The sequence below is a fragment of the Hyperolius riggenbachi genome, chromosome 8, assembly GCF_040937935.1.
Source record: "Hyperolius riggenbachi isolate aHypRig1 chromosome 8, aHypRig1.pri, whole genome shotgun sequence".
NCBI classification, from domain to species: Eukaryota; Metazoa; Chordata; class Amphibia; order Anura; family Hyperoliidae; genus Hyperolius; species Hyperolius riggenbachi.
Window position 1 is genome coordinate 12,671,548 of NC_090653.1, and position 19,808 is coordinate 12,691,355.

A 19,808-nucleotide genomic window follows, 5' to 3' on the forward strand; every position below is an offset into this window, starting at 1 on the left:
ACTGTGTAGAGTATGGATCTCATACTACATGGAAGGGGGTAACATTGGTCTGTGATCTTCCATTTTCCAAAGACTATGGTCTGATGTGTGTATGAGCCTTAAGCAGTTTAGACTAGTCTACAGATGGTTTTTAGTCTACTGATGGTTTGGTGTAATGTTTTAGACCTGTTATTAGACCTGATCTAAACATTCAGTAATTACACAACTCACAAAGGCAAACAAGGAGTGACCACGCCCACTTCCTCTGACAGAGATTAGACCAGCTGATTTCTGTGGGTAAAGTAATTCTGTGAGGTATTTTAGATGTGAGGGTGGAACCTTTTGAATTAATTATGCAGAAGTGTAATTGTATGCAGAGGAGAGCTCATCAGAGGAGAAGGAGGTCAGTCATAGCTACTCATTTGTGAATTGCATCTTTTGATCATTTCCCCTGCTTTACCCACCTAATTACCAAATGGTTTAAACCAGGTCTAAAAACAGGTCTAAAACATTTGGTAATAGTGAATTCCCCTTTGATGCGACTGAGCAAACCATCAGTGGACTAAAAACCATCAGTAGACTAAAAACCATCAGTGGACTAAAAACCATCAGTAGACTAAAAACCATCAGTAGACTAGTCTAAACTGTTCTACATGCTGATTGGATGCAGAAAAACTGACTCCAATGAATGCCTATTGGAAAATCTGCATCAGAAAAATTGCATTTAGTGGAAACAGGCCCACAGACATTCATTGGAGTCAGTTTTTATAGATCCATTCTGCATCCAATTTGCGTGTAGTGGAAACAGGCCCTTAAAAGCACAAGGAGGTGGTAAAATTGGTCAGTTATTGACCAATCATAACTAAAAATGTGTACCTGGGCTTCAGATTTTTTTTTTTGCATCTCACTGACTTTATCCTGGTACACACTTTCAATTATGATTGGCCAATCACTGACCAATTTTACCACTTGCATATAGTTTGAGAGTTTACCTACACAACCTGTTCTTGCATCCAATATCTGTTGACCCTCAAACTACATGAAGGTGGTAATATTGGTCAGTGATTGGACAATCATAATTGACAGTGTGTACCAGGCTTAAGAATTTGTGTTTGCATCCTCCAGACTTTAGCCTGGTACACACCCTTTATGATTGGCCAATCACTGAGCAATTTTACCACCGCCATGTAGTATGAGGGTTTATCTGCACAATCTGCTCAGTATTCAACATTTGTTGACCGTCGTACTACATGGAAGTGCTAAAATTGGTCAGTGATTGGCCCAATCATATTTGAAAGTGTGTACCAGTACTTCAGAATTTCTTGCATCTCACTGACTTTCTCTCTAGTGTTAAGTCACCAGTAATTGGCCTTAAACTCATCTAGAACTCCTAGACGGTGTACTCCATTGGGACTGAAACATGAATTGTTCAACGTGTTCTGGGAAATGTCAGTTCCATGTAAAATGCGTATCACTAATTAATCTCGGAGGCAGACACAGGTCACGCCACATCTGAGACAACACGGGGAGATCAAGGAGATGTCCGGGAACCTCAAAGTTCAAACGGGGCCTGGATTGTTCCAAGAGGCAGAGTTGAACCTCTAATGGAATAATTTCATAGCCAACTAGCAGCACTTCTCTGCTGGCAAGCCTTTGGACGCCGCCACCCCAGCCAATTCCCTTTTATGTTTCCCTGTATCTGAGAAGTCCTCCTCCACCGGTAATGACTCCCGGTTCCCTCTCACCATCAGACGCTCAGGCTGCCAACCCCTCCGGAGGAAGAAGAGGGATCAGGAATGAAAGATTATAGCCTCCATGCCTAAGAGGAAAGTGAATACACACTCTTCCACTCTGTAACAACACACTCCTCGCCGGTCGTCAAACAATCTCCTGAGGCTCTTTCGCAGCCCGAAACGTGCACTTCATTAAGGGCTGTTCCATCAATTGATTAAATGTGTGTTCATCATTTTATGTTTCACAGGCTGCTCACAGTCACGAGGAAGCATTAATGTGCCAAGTCAGGAAGATCAAATTATTGCGGTCTGTCTAGAGTGGAAGGCTTTCCGAGGAGAAGACTCAAGTCATAAAACAGGAAGGGGAAGGAGAAAAAACGATTGAAAATAAGAGCAATAATAACAAGCTGCGGATCAACGAGATGGTGTCTGCTGAACAACGATACTCTCGAGGCGTGATTTTCATCACAGTAAAGAGTGACTGTAGCGGTCACGTCAAAACTGCAGTGCTCCTCACCGAAAATCCCACGTCACAGAGACATAAGTAGAGGTGGCCTTCCGTAGCTAAAGTCACACATCACTACAGTTACGTTTCATCCTCCCCTTTCTTTAAAGGACCACTATTGCGAAAAAAGTAGGCAGTTAAATTCTGACAGAACCGACAGGTTTTGGGCCAGTCCATTTCCTCATGGGGGATTCTCAAGGTTTACTTTGTTTTCAGCAGCATTTCCTGAGTAGCAGTTGCAAAGTCTAACTGACAAAATAGAGTTCAGGGGAGTAGGGAGGATGGCTGGTATCTTACTATTTTGGCAGTTAAACCGCTGTTCAGGAAACGCTGTTGAAAACAAAGAAAACCCTGAGAATACCCCAGGAGGAGATGGACTGGCCCAAAACCTGTAAGTTCTGTCAGATTTTAACTGCCTACTTTTTTGGCACTAGTGGTCATTTAAGGTGTAGGATAATCATTTTATATTAACCTCCCTGGCGGTAAGCCCGAGCTGAGCTCGGGCTATGCCGCCGGGAGGAACCGCTCAGGCCCCGCTGGGCCGATTTGCATAATATTTTTTTTGTTACATGCAGCTAGCACTTTGCTAGCTGCGTGTAACCTCCGATCGCCGCCGCTACCCGCCGATCCACCGCTATACCCGTCGCCGCAGCCGCCCCCCCCCCCCAGACCCCGTGCGCTGCCTGGCCAATCAGTGCCAGGCAGCGCTGTGGGGTGGATCGGATTCCCCTTTGACGTCATGACGTCGGTGACGTCATCCCGCCCCGTCGCCATGGCGACGGGGGAAACCCTCCAAGAGATCCCGTTCTTTGAACGGGATCTCTTGATCTCCGTTCGCCGAAGGCGATCGGAGGGGCTGGGGGGATGCCGCTCAGCAGCGGCTATCATGTAGCTAGACATTGTCTCGCTACATGAAAAAAAAAAAAATTAAAAAAGGTATTTGCTGCCCCCTGGCGGATTTTACCAAACCGCCAGGGAGGTTAATAAGCAATGTAAGTGTTTTTGCATTGTGCAGTTGTGCGTTTGGCCAAATATTTTTTGCAAGTTTCTTACCAGCAGCATCCAGTAGCCCTTATTGCTTTTAGAGTGGGAGTTCCCTCCCCTGAACAGAACATGTGACCTGCCCACCTCCGCCCACTGCAACACTATAAGCTCTGCAACTCCGCCCTGCTCAGTGTGTTATGCAATATTGAACCCTTCACACACCGTTTTATCCACTACTCATTGACCTACAGTTGCCTCCTCACTCCCAGATGGTCTGAAAAACTCTATTCAGTGTTACCGGGAACAGTAGGAGAGTTAAAGAGGAACTCCAGTGAACATTTTACTGGCAGGTGATGTAGCTGCTGCATGGTTTTTGGCAGTTGTAAACCGCTATTTCCCACAATGCAGCAAGGTTCACAGACAGGAAACTGCCAGGAGTACGTACTTTTCTTGTGGGAGGGGTTTCACCCCAATATCAGTCATACAGCGCCCCCTGATGGTCTGTTTATGAAAAGGAATAGATTGCTCGTGTAAAAGGGGGTACCAGCTACTGATTAAGATAAAGTAAAATTTTTGGTCGGAGTTTCTCTTTAATCCTTCTTTTGCTTGCAATAGAGGATAGAAATGGAGATGGCCAATCAGATGCAACCAATCCTAAAATGGTGCAGGTGTATGGGAATGCTGTACGTAAATTCATGCAGCTTAAAGTTGAATCAATGTACTTCTAACTTGGTGGGATTTGATTGGTCCATTTTCAAGCTGTAAACCAGCAGTAATCCACCGTACCCTTATTAACGGCGCCTTTTCTACAATTACACGGCCGAGAGCCAAAAAACCTGTCCACCCAGCCAAGTGTATGTTCGTGTCTCTAGAGAGGCAAGCGGAGACTGAGAGGTGGAGGAGTTGTGCAGCAGGAGTTCAGCATGGGCTGGGGGCGGAGACTGAGAGGTGGAGGAGTTGTGCAGCAGAAGTTCAGCATGGGCTGGGGGCAGAGACTGAGAGGTGGAGGAGTTGTGCAGCAGAAGTCCAGCATGGGCTGGGGGCGGAGACTGAGAGGTGGAGGAGTTGTGCAGCAGAAGTCCAGCATGGGCTGGGGGCGGAGACTGAGAGGTGGAGGAGTTGTGCAGCAGAAGTTCAGCATGGGCTGGGGGCGGAGACTGAGAGGTGGAGGAGTTGTGCAGCAGAAGTTCAGCATGGGCTGGGGGCAGAGACTGAGAGGTGGAGGAGTTGTGCAGCAGAAGTCCAGCATGGGCTGGGGGCGGAGACTGAGAGGTGGAGGAGTTGTGCAGCAGAAGTCCAGCATGGGCTGGGGGCGGAGACTGAGAGGTGGAGGAGTTGTGCAGCAGAAGTTCAGCATGGGCTGGGGGCGGAGACTGAGAGGTGGAGGAGTTGTGCAGCAGAAGTTCAGCATGGGCTGGGGGCAGAGACTGAGAGGTGGAGGAGTTGTGCAGCAGAAGTCCAGCATGGGCTGGGGGCGGAGACTGAGAGGTGGAGGAGTTGTGCAGCAGAAGTCCAGCATGGGCTGGGGGCGGAGACTGAGAGGTGGAGGAGTTGTGCAGCAGAAGTTCAGCATGGGCTGGGGGCGGAAACTGAGAGGTGGAGGAGTTGTGCAGCACTAGTTCAGCATGGACTGGGGGCGGAGACTGAGAGGTGGAGGAGTTGTGCAGCAGAAGTTCAGCATGGGCTGGGGGCGGAGACTGAGAGGTGGAGGAGTTGTGCAGCAGAAGTTCAGCATGGGCTGGGGGCGGAGACAGAGGTGGAGGAGTTGTGCAGCAGAAGTTCAGCATGGGCTGGGGGCGGAGACTGAGAGGTGGATGAGTTGTGCAGCAGTAGTTCAGCATGGGCTGGGGGCGGAGACTGAGAGGTGGAGGAGTTGTGCAGCAGAAGTCCAGCATGGGCTGGGGGCGGAGACTGAGAGGTGGAGGAGTTGTGCAGCAGAAGTTCAGCATGGGCTGGGGGCGGAGACTGAGAGGTGGAGGAGTTGTGCAGCAGAAGTTCAGCATGGGCTGGGGGCGGAGACTGACAGGTGGAGGAGTGGTGCAGCAGAAGTCCAGCATGGGCTGGGGGCGGAGACTGAGAGGTGGAGGAGTTGTGCAGCAGAAGTCCAGCATGGGCTGGGGGCGGAGACTGAGAGGTGGAGGAGTTGTGCAGCAGAAGTTCAGCATGGGCTGGGGGCGGAGACTGAGAGGTGGAGGAGTTGTGCAGCAGAAGTTCAGCATGGGCTGGGGGCGGAGACTGACAGGTGGAGGAGTGGTGCAGCAGAAGTCCAGCATGGGCTGGGGGCGGAGACTGAGAGGTGGAGGAGTTGTGCAGCAGAAGTCCAGCAGGGGCTGGGGGCAGAGACTGAGAGGTGGAGGAGTTGTGCAGCAGAGGTTCAGCATGGGCTGGGGGCGGAGACTGAGAGGTGGAGGAGTTGTGCAGCAGGAGTTCAGCATGGGCTGGGGGCGGAGACTGACAGGTGGAGGAGTGGTGCAGCAGAAGTCCAGCATGGGCTGGGGTTGAGCCAGTTGCTCCGCAGATAGGCCACAGGGAAACGAGCTGCAGTAATCACGTTGGGGTATTATGAGGTCACAACCGATGAAGTAAGAAGATGAGAATCCAGAGAAATAAAGACGGGAGAGCCAGAGAAGAAGAAGAGCGAGAGAGCATGAAAAGCTGAGACTCCATATATTTTCATATTCTGGGACTCTGTGGTAGTGTTGGGCGAACAGTGTTCGCCACTGTTCGGGTTCTGCAGAACATCACCCTGTTCGGGTGATGTTCGAGTTCGGCCGAACACCTGACGGTGCTCGGCCAAACCGTTCGGCCATATGGCCGAACTAAGAGCGCATGGCCGAACGTTCCCCGAACGTTCGGCTAGCGCTGTGATTGGCCGAACGGGTCACGTGGTTCGGACCCGAACGCGCTCTGATTGGCCGAACTGTCACGTGGTTCGGGTAAATAAATACCCGAACCACGTCATATCTCCGCCATTTGTCTGTGGGTTTAGCTTTGGGTAGGCAGGCAGGGTAGTTCGCGCTCCAGCCACGCTAGCCAGGGTCCCCCCCAGTCATTGTGTGTCGCTGCTGGGAATAGTAGTACACCGCTCGCTCAGCATTCTGTTTACTGCCACTCTGTGTACCTCGCTCAGCCACACTATATAGCATTCTGTTTACTGCCACTCTGTGTCTGCTGGGAATAGTAGTACACCGCTTGCACAGCCACACTATATAGCATTCTGTTTACTGCCACTCTGTGTACCTCGCTCAGCCACACTATATAGCATTCTGTTTACTGCCACTCTGTGTCTGCTGGGAATAGTGGTACACCGCTCGCTCAGCCACACTATATAGCATTCTGTTCACTGTTCTGTGTCTGCTTGGAATAGTGGTACACCGCTCGTTCAGCCACACTATATAGCATTCTGTGTACTGTTCTGTGTCTGCTGGGAACAGTAGTACACCGCTCGTTCAGCCACACTATATAGCATTCTGTGTACTGTTCTGTGTCTGCTGGGAACAGTAGTACACCGCTCGCTCAGCCACACTATATAGCATTCTGTTCACTGTTCTGTGTCTGCTGGGAATAGTGGTACACCGCTCGCTCAGCCACACTATATAGCATTCTGTTCACTGTTCTGTGTCTGCTGGGAATAGTGGTACACCGCTCGCTCAGCCACACTATATAGCATTCTGTTTACTGTTCTGTGTCTGCTGGGAATAGTGGTACACCGCTCGCTCATCCACACTATATAGCATTCTGTTCACTGTTCTGTGTCTGCTGGGAATAGTGGTACACCGCTCGCTCAGCCACACTATATAGCATTCTGTTCACTGTTCTGTGTCTGCTGGGAATAGTGGTACACCGCTCGCTCAGCCACACTATATAGCATTCTGTTTACTGCCACTCTGTGTACCTCGCTCAGCCACACTATATAGCATTGCGTACTCTGCCAGTCAGTGTGTATATTGCTGGGATCAGTAATACTCCACTCACCGTCAACCACTATATGAGCTCAACATGAGTTCCCCAGAGACCTCCGCTGTGAGCAGCACTCCCAACAACAGCAACAGCCAACGCCCCACGCAAGCTATAACATCCACCCCAGCAGCCAGTGGTCAGCAGCAGCCCTCCCCGGAGGAGAACGTTGTGTCCATCAGTCCGTCGCCAGAGCGATTAATGAGGGCTGCCATTGAGGAGATGATGGGGCCTGATGTGGAGGAGGAGGTCTGGCTCAGGCCAGCATCCCAAGTTAATGTTGAGGACGATGAGGGGTCTGTGTCTGGGGATGTTGGGGTGGCAGAGGTGGTGGGTGGGTCAGACTCAGGAGAAGAGTTGTATGATGAGGATGATGATCGGGACCATCTGTATGTGCCTCAGAGTCCGACCCCGGAAAACATGTTGTATCGTGTGTTTAGGTACTAAAATCTGCGTTCCCTCCCAGTAGTGTTGGGCGAACAGTGTTTGCCACTGTTCGGGTTCTGCAGAACATCACCCTGTTCGGGGTGACTATATAGCAGACTATATAGCATTGTGTTTAATGCCACTCTGTGTACACGGCTCAGCCACACTATATAGCATTGTGTTTACTTCCACTCTGTGTCTGCTGGGAACAGTAGTACACCGCTCACCCGCCACTGTATAGCATTGTGCTCTGTGTCACTGCTGACAATAGTGGTACACCGCTCACCCACCACTGTATAGCATTTCTGTACTGCCACTGTACTGCTGCCAGTCAGCGTGTACTTTAAGGATAAGTGAAATGAGGAAGAAATCCGGTGAAAGAGGGAGGGGCAAGGGAAGAGGTGTTTCCCCTGACGGTTCACGTACAGGCCACAGGGGAGCACCCAAGAAAACCCACTCAATACTGCCCATGTTGTCCAGGACAACAACCCTCACAGATCCAAAAGAACAGGACCAGATAATTACTTGGATGACCTCTCAAGCGTCCAGCAGTGGGTTAAGCAGCACCAGCACATCACGCACGAGGTCCGAGTCCTCAGCCAGTTAAAGTCTGGGCTTTCTTTGAAGACTGCACTGAGGATGTTACCATGGCGATTTGCAAGGTGTGCAAGACCCGCCTGAGCAGGGGGAAAAGTATTAACAACCTCTCCACCACCAGCATGAGCCGCCACATTCTATCCAAACATCCCACTCTGTGGGCAAACGCGGCAGGACAGGGTACCACCAGCAACACTGCCTCCCTTGGGTTCACCAGACTCACCACCAGACCCGCCTCAGCAGCAGCAGTAGCCCAGCCATTGCGTGGTTCACAACATTCACAAACATCAGACGATGCTGACACTGTCACTTTCCGGACTAGTGCTCTTGAGGTCTCCCAGTGTTCATCAAACACAACAACCAACAGCCCTTCGGTGTGCAGCGCTACGGTTGAGTTGTCTGTTTCTGAGATGTTTGAGCACAAGAGGAAATTGCCAGCAAATGACCCCCGGGCCGTGGCAGTAACAGCCAGCCAGCATAGCCAAGCTTCTGGCCTGCGAAATGCTGCCATATCGAGTGGTGGAGACAAACAGCTTCAAGGGCATGATGTCAGTGGCCATCCCACGTTACGTGGTTCCCAGCCGCTACCACTTTGCGCGCTCTGCAGTGCCTGAGTTGCATGAGCACGTGGTCAGCTAAATAACCCGAAGCTTGAAGAATGCCGTTGCCTGCAAGGTTCACCTCACCACTGACACCTGGACGAGTGCGTTCGGCCAGGGTCGATACATCTCCCTTACCGCGCACTGGGTGAACCTTGTGGAGCCTGGCAGCGATTCCTCACCTGCTACGGCGCGGGTGTTGCCCACGCCGCAAACAGCTGGATAACAACAGCAGCACCTACCTCTCTGACTCCTTCTCCTCCAACGCATCTCAAAGCTGTACCTCATCCGGAAATGCTAACCCAGCACCAGCAGCAGTAGGATCGTGGAAGCAGTGCAGCACAGCTGTTGGCATGCGTCAGCAAGCGTTGCTGAAGCTGATCTGCCTTGGGGATAAGCAGCACACAGGGGAGGAAATTTGGAGGGGAATAAAGGAACAGACGGATTTGTGGCTGGCACCGCTGGACCTGAAACCGGGCATGAAGCTAGACACCTGGCACGAACTGGCAATGTACGCAATAGAGGTGCTGGCTTGCCCGGCAGCCAGCGTTATGTCGGAACGCTGTTTCAGTGCTGCCGGAGGCATCATCACAGATCGGCGTATCCGCCTCTCCACAGAAAATGCAGACCGTCTGACTCAAATTAAAATGAATCAATCCTGGATTGGAAACGACTACGCAACACTCCTGGACCCCAACCAAGTAACATGACCGATGAACATCTGGGATGGTTTAGCGTTTCCGGTCCCTGTTTATTGAACCTCTCATCTGTATTACATTTATGACTGCATGGCGGCAAAAAGCATTGCTGCTATATCCGCACGCTTTTTGTCCTCATGCAAGGCCTGGGTTGTTGTGTCTCACAAAGCGTGGCCTTCTCCTCCTGCGCCTCCTCCTGTTCCATCACGTGTGCTGCTGCTGCTGCTGCTGCTGGGTTAGCGTTGCCGCGTGGTCCCTGTTTATTGAACCTCTTATCTTTATTACATTTATGACTACATGGCGGTACAAAGCATGCTATCCGCACGCTTTTTGTCCTCATGCAAGGCCTGGGTTGTTGTGTCTCACAAAGCGTGGCCTTCTCCTCCTGCGCCTCCTCCTGTTCCATCACGTGTGCTGCTGCTGGGTTAGCGTTGCCGCGTGGTCCCTGTTTATTGAACCACTTATCTTTATTACATTTATGACTGCATGGTGGTACAAAGCATGCTATCCGCACGCTTCTTGTCCTCATGCAAGGCCTGGGTTGTTGTGTCTCAAAGCGTGGCCTTCTCCTCCTGCGCCACCCTCCTCCTGTTCCATCACGTGTGCTGCTGCTGGGTTAGCATTACCGGTCCCTTTTCCTGGAACCTCTTATATGTATTACATTTATGACTGCATGCCGACAAAAAGCATGTTACCTGTGCAAAGAAAACAGACATTTCCCGCATTTAAAAGACAGTTTTCCCTTTGAAACTTTAAAATCGATTTTCTCAAAAACTATAAGCTCTTTTTGCTAAATTTTTTTTTCCTCTTGTACCCACTCCCAAGGTGCACATACCCTGTAAATTTGGGGTATGTAGCATATAAGGAGGCTTTACAAAGCACAAAAGTTCGGGTCCCCATTGACTTCCATTATGTTCGGAGTTCGGGTCGAACACCCGAACATCGCGGCCATGTTCGGCCTGTTCGGCCCGAACCCGAACATCTAGATGTTCGCCCAACACTACTCTGTGGCACCTCCAGTCTATAACTCGCACTATCCATACACCGAGGATCAAGGTCACATTTCCATAATGCATGGTGTGAGGAGGCCTCTTAGAGAGGTTTAATGTTTTCATAGATCTCACTGAACGTCTCTAATACTCTTTACATATGTCATTGTAATTATAAATTCTCTGGCGCTTAAACATCCCTTGCTCTGCTGGGTCAGCTATTCCTCCTAAGTGGTGAGGCTGGGATCCTGTCAGCATAATTATTCAGCAGCTTTCAGGGGACTCGGCCCACCCCATTCACACATGATTTATCTCCCGCTCAGACAGTTACCAAATATCAATTAAAATATTCCAAAGTAAAATTTACATGAGATTTGAGGGAAGGCGACGGCTGTAAAACAGGGCATTTCCTGGTGGAGACCAGCTGAGCCAAGTCTCCCCTCCAGCCATTAAAGGACAACTGCAATGAGAGGTATACGGAGGCTGCCATATTTATTCCATTTTAAGCAATACTAGTTGCCTAGCAGCCCTGCTGGTCTATTTGGCTGCAGTAGTGTCCGAATCACAACAGTAACAAGCATGCAGCTAATTTTGTCAGATCTGACAATAATGTCAGAAACATCTCATCTGCTGCATGCTTGTTCAGGGGCTATGGTTTAAAGTATTAGAGGCAGAGGATCAGCCAGGCAACTGGTATTGCTTAAGGGGGAAATAAATATGGCAGCCTCCATATCCCTCTCACTGAAGTTGTCCTTTAAACAACCACTCCAGTGAAAAAAGTAAGCAGTTAAACCTGACAGGTTCTGGACTAGTCTATCTCCTCATGGGGGATTCTCAGGGTTTTCTTTGTTTTCAAAAGCATTTCCTGAATAGCAGTTGCTCAGTCTCAGTAACTCAGTAACTGCCAAAATAGTGTGCAAGTGAGTAGAGAGGCTGTCTGGCATCTTACGATTTTGCAGTTAAATTGCTGTTCAGGAAATGCTTTTGAAAATAAAAAAACCCTGAGAATCCATCATGATTAGATGTACTAGGCCAAAACCTGTCAGTTCTGTCAGATCTTTAAGATTTAAATCTTGTTTTTTTCACTGGAGTGTTCCTTTAATTAAAAAAAAATAATGACAGAGTGAAAATTGCAATGAGGCTTCGCTACTATTGGGTAACAAGATGCAAATAATTAAAAGTCACATTTGTCGCAAAGTTTACGCAGCGTGGATTTGGGGCAATCTAAATCAGGTGCTCCTAGCCATTTTAAATTTACCTTGAGGCGTTTTTTTGTTGTTGTTTTTGTTTGTTTTTAGCGGAAGACGCAGGGCAACACTCGTGAAACGCGTCGTCATGTGATCAATACATTTCTGCAGGACTTTTCCACTTGTTGACTGTTATCCATGACTGAGGTAAGTTATACTGTTTTAGCTCACAAATTTCCACCAAAGTCGTTTTCGTGTAGAAAATAATATTTTTGCTCCAAATATATTTTTGCGAGAATACATTGTATACCATGGAAACTGCAATTTTTTTCTGAAACAGTGAATCTTGTGGAAACCGCAACTTTTCATTCACAAACGTGTCATCTGCAGATGTGTATGTGTGTACACGACGTCACAAATATGACAGTGCATTATATTTTGGTTTTTTTTAACTGAAAAATGTCAAAAACAACAGAAAACTGCAAAAAAAAAAGTGGAAAAGCTTAAAAGTATAAGGCTACGTTTCCATTGTAGCGTTACATTTTCGCCAGCAAAAAATCGTATACGTTTTTTCTGATTGGTGAAAATTCACATTTAAATTTGTACGCGTTATATGCGAATTTTCGTACGTGAAAATTCACATTAGTTAAATATACATAATCTGCCTAGTAACAGCTTAGTCATGACTGCTGACAACTTCCTGTAACCATGGATCTAATGCAAATTTTCGCGCAAATAACGTGAAAATTCGCATTGCCTATACAAAGCATTGCACGCAAATCTTACGCGATGTCCGAAAATATGATGCAAGACCTCAGATTTTTTTCACGCTTACGAATGCGTACGGAAATTCGCATAGAGTGGAAACAGCTGCATTGACTAACATTAGTTTTAAAATTTATGCGAATTTTCTGAGCAAAAAAACTGACACAAAACGCACAAGTGGAAACATAGCCTTATACAGGTAGTCCCCGACTTACTAACGCCCGACTTATGAATGACTTGCCGATACGAATGGCATGGATTCTGTGTTTCCATGGGAACAAGTCAAAGAAAAATTCCAGATTGGACTTGTATTTTTTGAGAAAATCAATAAAAAAAAAAATTAAAGAAAAAAAGGCTTTTAAACTTGTAAAAAGAGGTACAAAGGGCAGAGGTTACACAGAGGGGGACAGGAGGGCACAGAGGAGGTACAGGGGACAGAGATGGCACAATGTTCCGACTAATGAACAGATTCAGGTTAAAGTGGACCCAAATTAAAAATACAAGATTTCAGATATGAAATCTATTTTCTAAATTATAATAATAAATAGCCTTTTTTCAGTTGCATGAGGACAAATATAAAATATTTTACATTTATTGGAGAAACCCCTCCCTTCCTTTCAAATTGCCGGGACAGAATCCGGCAAACTGGTGGAGCAGGTGGTGTCCAGCAAAGGAGGAATTGCTAATGGCTGCCACCTGTATAACCCTAGTTGTGAAAAGAGAAGGGTGAAAAGCATGCACTGAAATGCTCATAGGCTTGATGGAGTGTTTATTTATCTTTGGATGTGTCAGAGTGGTGCAACTAAATATTTTGAATTAAAAAAAATGTTTGGTTTGGGTCCGCTTTATGAATGAACCTACAGTCTTTATCTCGTTCGTTAACTGGGGACTACCTGTAGTATGTTTTTTGATTAATTTTTCATTGGTAAATTGAATATTTCAAGATTTTCCCCAAAATTAACACAAAAAAAATATGGGCATCTTTCGAACATCACATTGTTGGTTATTTTTTTCTTTGGTGAACTAGAAGATATTTTTTTTATTGGCCTACGACCACTCCATCCCAATTGCCACATGCCAGTGTAGAGGCACACTAACAACTAAAGCACATCATTGTATTTGTCCTCCGCAACCTGGCTTTACAAGTACACATATGAATTGATTTGATTTGCCAGAAACTTGCCAGACTTAAAGGAATACTGTAGGGGGCTCAGGGGGAAATGAGTTGATCTTACCTGGGACTTCTAATGGTCCCCCACAGACATCCTGTGCCCACGCAGCCGTTCACCGATGCTCTGGCCCCGCCTCTGGTTCACTTCTGGAATTTCAGACTTTAAAGTCAGAAAACCACTGCGCCTGCGTTGCCATGTCCTCGCTCCCGCTGATGTCACCAGGAGTGTACTGCGCAGACACAGACCATACTGGATTTGCGCAGTATGCTCCTGGTGACATCAGTGGGAGCGAGGACACAGCAATGCAGGCGCAGTGGTTTTCTGACTTTAAAGTCTGACATTCCAGAAGTGAACCGGAGGCGGGGCCGGAGCATTGGGGAGTGGCTGCGCGGGCACAGGATGTCTGCGGAGGGGCATTAGAAGACCTGGGTAAGTTCAACTCATTTTCCCCCAACACCCCTACAGTATTCCTTTAATACACCATAAAGGGCTCTCGGCCAATTTTAGTTTTTTCTTTTTGTTCTTGAAGACCCAAGTTCCTGCATTCCCTGGCCTAATACCACCTCCAAGCAAAAATGGTTGTATACACTTGTAACCTTTTACTTAGAAAATGATATATAAAATAAGGGTATTATTTATTTTTACAAAGGAATTTGTGAAAAATTGCGCTCATTAATGTTATAAGCAGCTGGCTTACGTTGTGTGTAATATTGTTTCCTTGGAAGAACAGAAGGAGATGGAGCGTAGCCGTTCATTTTAATAATATAAGAGCACCTTAAGTTAAGGATGTTTTATAGGTGGTCTATCCTGTCTTTTACCAGCTCTTATTTTTCTCAGTAATGGAGTTATGACACCACAATCCATTTAAGACGCGAATGTATCAACATAATGGCCCAACACGGCAGATCTCGAGTCCCACTGTGGCAACATTTTTCAGGGTAATAAACAACTGTTTATCGAGTCACTCGCCATCAACATCATCATCATCATCGTTGTCAGGCCACAAGAAGCAATTCTGCTAAAAAGCTGTATTTACTACGAGGATGTAGGGCAGACAGACCATCAGCAAACTGGAAGGGGGAGATCGCGGAGGACAGCCTGACTCACACAACTGCTCGGAGAATTCACTGCACGCTCTTTATGTCTATCTTTCGGTCACAATAATTGTACCTTATCATCTAATCCCGAAATCTAAAGTGTATAAACGTTTCTCTTCCCTACTGGTCTCCTCTCCAGCAAACTTTCCAGCCTAGACAGGCCCGGATTTCCCTCACAGGAGCCTATAGGCACAGATGTCCTGGCACCTTAGACTCCGCCCTCCATTAACCTACAAACCCCTGCCGAACCACACCTCTGTGCTGGGTGGCTGTCAATTTTTCCTTACTTCCCTTGCCCGTCATAGGTAGCTGCAGGTGCCCCATAGTATTAGGTAGCCAGAAATACTCTCAATACTTAGTAGCTAGAGGTACCCCTGACTGAAGGGAGATCTGGTTAGTGGAATGCAGAGACCAGGTGAGTAAACTCATTTACACTCTCATCAGGATTCTGCATAGGGAAGGGAGGCACTCATGGAGGGGAGTGAGCTGCCTCTCCATCATCAGGCGCCTGTAGGCAAGTGCCTACAGTACCTTATGGTAAATCCGGCGCTGAGCCCAGATGATCCTGCCCTGTAGCTCTTTGGTCCATGGAGGAGCTTTAAAGGGAACCTGAAGTGAGAGGCATATTTATAGTGAGTGCCATATTTATAGCCTTTTATACAATACCAATTGCTTGGCTGTCCTGTTGATCTTTGGCTGCAGTGGTGTCTGAATCACACACCTTAAAGAGAACCTGAACTGAAAATAAAACGTCAGAATAACCATACACAGGTCATACTTACCTCCTGTGTAGTCTACTCCTCAGTGTCTTTCTCCTCTACTGCGTCCTATTTGTCCACTGTGATCATAGGAATTCTCTGTCCTCCATTTTGAAAATGGCCATTACCCCATAACAGCTTCCTGGTCAGCACACTGTTACACTGTAATATCACTCACTTCAGCCATAGGGAAACATGGACATTACCTTGCACATTCAGTTGTAACTGACAGCTGCTGATATATAACTGACAGCAACTGGTATATTTCAGTTCTGACAAGGGATCACTGTAAGAAGAAAATGGTGAGCTTCTGAGAGGAACTGACGGTGAGGTTAGTATGTAATATTCATTTGCAGCTACGGCATGTGTTTATATTAAATAATTTTCCTCGCTTCAGGTTCCCTTTAAAGAGACTCAGAGACAAAGTAATGTAAAGCTCTGTGGCAGGGGTCATACTTGTCTTTCAGTTTCTACACTTTGCAGAAAACTGAAAGACAAATGTGACCCCTGCCTTACAGCACCTAATGTAATTTATAGAGAAAACTGACAAATTGCGCAAGATGTCAGTTTTTTTTCTGCGCGCAAAATCTGCATTTAAGTGTGACCTTGCTTATTGATTAACATGAGTTCTCAGTTGAAGTCAGTTTTTCTGTGCAGAAAACGCGTACGAAAGCCGGTAAGTGTGACCCCTGCCTGATACTTACCCGGGGCTTCCGCCCGCCCCATAAACACGTCTAAGTCCCACGCCTTCCTCCTGCGGTGGTCTGCCATTCAGCTGCATTGAGCCCCGGTAACAGGCTCAGTCAATGCCAGTCTGGGTTTTCTGCGCACGCACAGACATCCCGCGCATGCGCTGTAGACCTGGACTGACGTCACTGAGCCTGTTACTGGGGCTGAATGGCAGACCGCGGAAGGACGGCGTGGGACTTAGACGTGTTTATGGGCGGGTAAGTATCAAAGCTTAACATTACTTCATCTCGGAGTCTCTTTAAACAAGCATGCGACTAGTCTTGTAAAATGTTTGTCAGATACAACTAATCTGCATATGCTTGTTCAGGGTCTATGGCTAAAAGTATAAGAGGCAGAGGATCAACTAATAAAACAATAAATGAATAAATAAAATTAAAGAAGGAACTATATCTACTTCCAATCAAAGTAGGGTAAACTTTCACATCCCTTTCACTTCATGTGTCTTGTAAAGACTATTTTTATTTCACCTCCTGCCCCTTAAAAATACTCTCTATTCACCAATGTGAGTGCTTAAAGGAAACTGAGGTAAAAATAAACTGAGGAGATAAATTGGTTATATCCTCCTACTCCTAAAAATGACTTTTTACAGAAACTGTCACTTGTGTACCTGATATTTAACTCTTTCCAACAGAAAAAGAAACACACATGAGAGGAATATGGAGGCTGCCATATTCATTTCCTTTTAAACAATACCAGTTGCCTGGCAGCCCTGCTGGTCTATTTGGCTGCAGTAGTGTCTGAGTCACACTAGAAACAAGTAGTGTTGGGCGAACACCTGGATGTTCGGGTTCGCGAACGTTCGCCGAACATGGCCGCGATGTTCGGGTGTTCGCGCCGAACTCCGAACATAATGGAAGTCAATGGGGACCCGAACTTTCGTGCTTTGTAAAGCCTCCTTACATGCTACATACCCCAAATTTACAGGGTATGTGCACCTTGGGAGTGGGTACAAGAGGGAAAAAAAATTAGCAAAAAGAGCTTATAGTTTTTGAGAAAATCGATTTTAAAGTTTCAAAGGGAAAACTGTCTTTTAAATGCGGGAAATGTCTGTTTTCTTTGCACAGGTAGCATGCATTTTGCCGCCATGCAGTCATAAATGTAATAAAGATAAGAGGTTCCATAAACAGGGACCGGCAACGCTAACTCAGCAGCAGCACACGTGATGGAAACGGAGGAGGCGCAGGAGGAGAAGGCCACGCTTTCAGACACAACAACCCAGGCCTTGCATGAGGACAAGAAGCGTGCGGATAGCATACTTTTTGCCGCCATGCAGTCATAAATGTAATAAAGATAAGAGGTTCCATAAACAGGGACCGGCAACGCTAACCCAGCAGCAGCACACGTGATGGAACAGGAGGAGGCGCAGGAGGAGAAGGCCACGCTTTGAGACACAACAACCCAGGCCTTGCATGAGGACAAGAAGCGTGCGGATAGCATGCTTTTTGCCGCCATGCAGTCATAAATGTAATAAAGATAAGAGGTTCCATAAACAGGGACCGGCAACGCTAACCCAGCAGCAGCACACCTGATGGAACAGGAGGAGGCGCAGGAGGAGAAGGCCACGCTTTGAGACACAACAACCCAGGCCTTGCATGAGGACAAGAAGCGTGCGGATAGCTATATAGTGTGGCTGAGCGTTGTACTACTGTTCCCAGCAGCGACACAGAGCACAATGCTATACAGTGGTGGGTGAGCGGTGTACTACTATTCCCAGCAGCGACACAGAGCACAATGCTATACAGTGGTGGGTGAGCGGTGTACTACTGTTCCCAGCAGCGACACAGAGCACAATGCTATACAGTGGTGGGTGAGCGGTGTACTACTATTCCCAGCAGCGACACAGAGCACAATGCTATACAGTGGTGGGTGAGCAGTGTACTACTGTTCCCAGCAGCGACACAGAGCACAATGCTATACAGTGGTGGGTGAGCGGTGTACTACTGTTCCCAGCAGAGACACAGAGTGGCAGTAAACACAATGCTATATAGTGTGGCTGAGCGGTGTGCTACTGTTCCCAGCAGCGACACAGAGCACAATGCTATACAGTGGTGGGTGAGCGGTGTACTACTGTTCCCAGCAGAGACACAGAGTGGCAGTAAACACAATGCTATATAGTGTGGGTGAGCGGTGTACTACTATTCCCAGCAGCGACACAGAGCACAATGCTATACAGGGTGAGCGGTGTACTACTGTTCCCAGCAGACACACAGAGTGGCAGTAAACACAATGCTATATAGTGTGGGTGAGTGGTGTACTACTATTCCCAGCAGCGACACAGAGCACAATGCTATACAGGGTGAGCGGTGTACTACTGTTCCCAGCAGAGAGACACAGAGTGGCAGTAAACACAATGCTATATAGTGTGGGTGAGCAGTGTACTACTGTTCCCAGCAGCGACACAATGACCGGGGGACCCTGGCTAGCCTGGCTGGAGAGAGAACTACCCTGCCTGCCTACCCAAAGCCAAACCCACAGACAAATGGCGGAGAAATGACGTGGATCGGGTATTTATTTACCCGAACCACGTGACCCGTTCGGCCAATCACAGCGCTAGCTGAACGTTCGGGTAACGTTCGGCCATGCGCTCTTAGTTCGGCCATACGGCCGAACAGTTTGGCCGAACACCATCAGGTGTTCGGCCGAACTCGAACATCACCCGAACAGTGGCGAACACTGTTCGCCCAACTCTAGAAACAAGCATGCAGTTACTCTTGTCCGATCTCTCAATAATGTCAGAAACACCTGATATCCTGCATGCTTTTTCAGGGGCTATGGCTAAATGTATTAGTCAGAGGATCAGCAGGGCTGCCAGGCAACTGGTATTGCTTAATAGAAAATAAATATGACAGCCTCCATATCCCTCATGTTACATACAGTTGTGCATTAAAGTGAACCTCCGGACTAAAAATCTACTCAGCAGAACTGAAAAGGCCTGGTGTTTCTTTAACAGTTTCACAGCATCAGAACTTTGTTTTTCTTACCAAAGCATCATTTTTAGCTGCATTTTTACCTAAGCTCCACCCATCAAAGAAAAAAAGCCTGGGCCTTTTTTCCCTGATGCTGTGCAGAGCATGATGAGATTTCCTATGTTGTTATTCACGTTGCCTAGCAACTGGGAGAGGTGCTCAGGACACAGGACAGTTGGAGCTGTGTCTCATGCTCCCTGTCACCTCCTTTCAACCAAAAAAATGGCTGCCATCATGAAATCAAACATTTGCCTGTTCTTTTAAAACAGTGTGGGTAAGAGATTATATTACCTATGTATTTTAATTAACATAACTAATGTGACTTAATGACAGTATGTTTGTTTAGGCTGTAGTTCCTTTTTAAGTTTGACTGCTACAGTACTACCATGACAGTGATGTGAAATGCCTTATGTTACAACTAGTAAAAAGGCCCACCCGTTAAAAAACAGGCGCTAGGTCACATCTGCTACCATACCCCCCCCCCCCCCCCCGCAATGCGCGCACATACGCGTCCCGCTTGCTCGTTCCCCACCACTGTCTGAAGTCTATGCACACAGGGAGCTGCTTGCTTGGCAGTTGGAAAAAGCTGTTATCTCCCACAATGCAATGAGAACCTCTGTGAACCACACACAGGAAACTGTCAGAT

General features: G+C 47.5%; 1 protein-coding gene across 7 annotated transcripts in view; it reads right to left on the minus strand.

Annotated features, from left to right (window-relative positions):
• Window positions 1-19,808, minus strand: part of PCDH11X (protocadherin 11 X-linked) — a 1,835,932-nt gene that overhangs the window by 900,114 nt on the left and 916,010 nt on the right. The gene's annotated exons all lie outside the window — the stretch shown is intronic.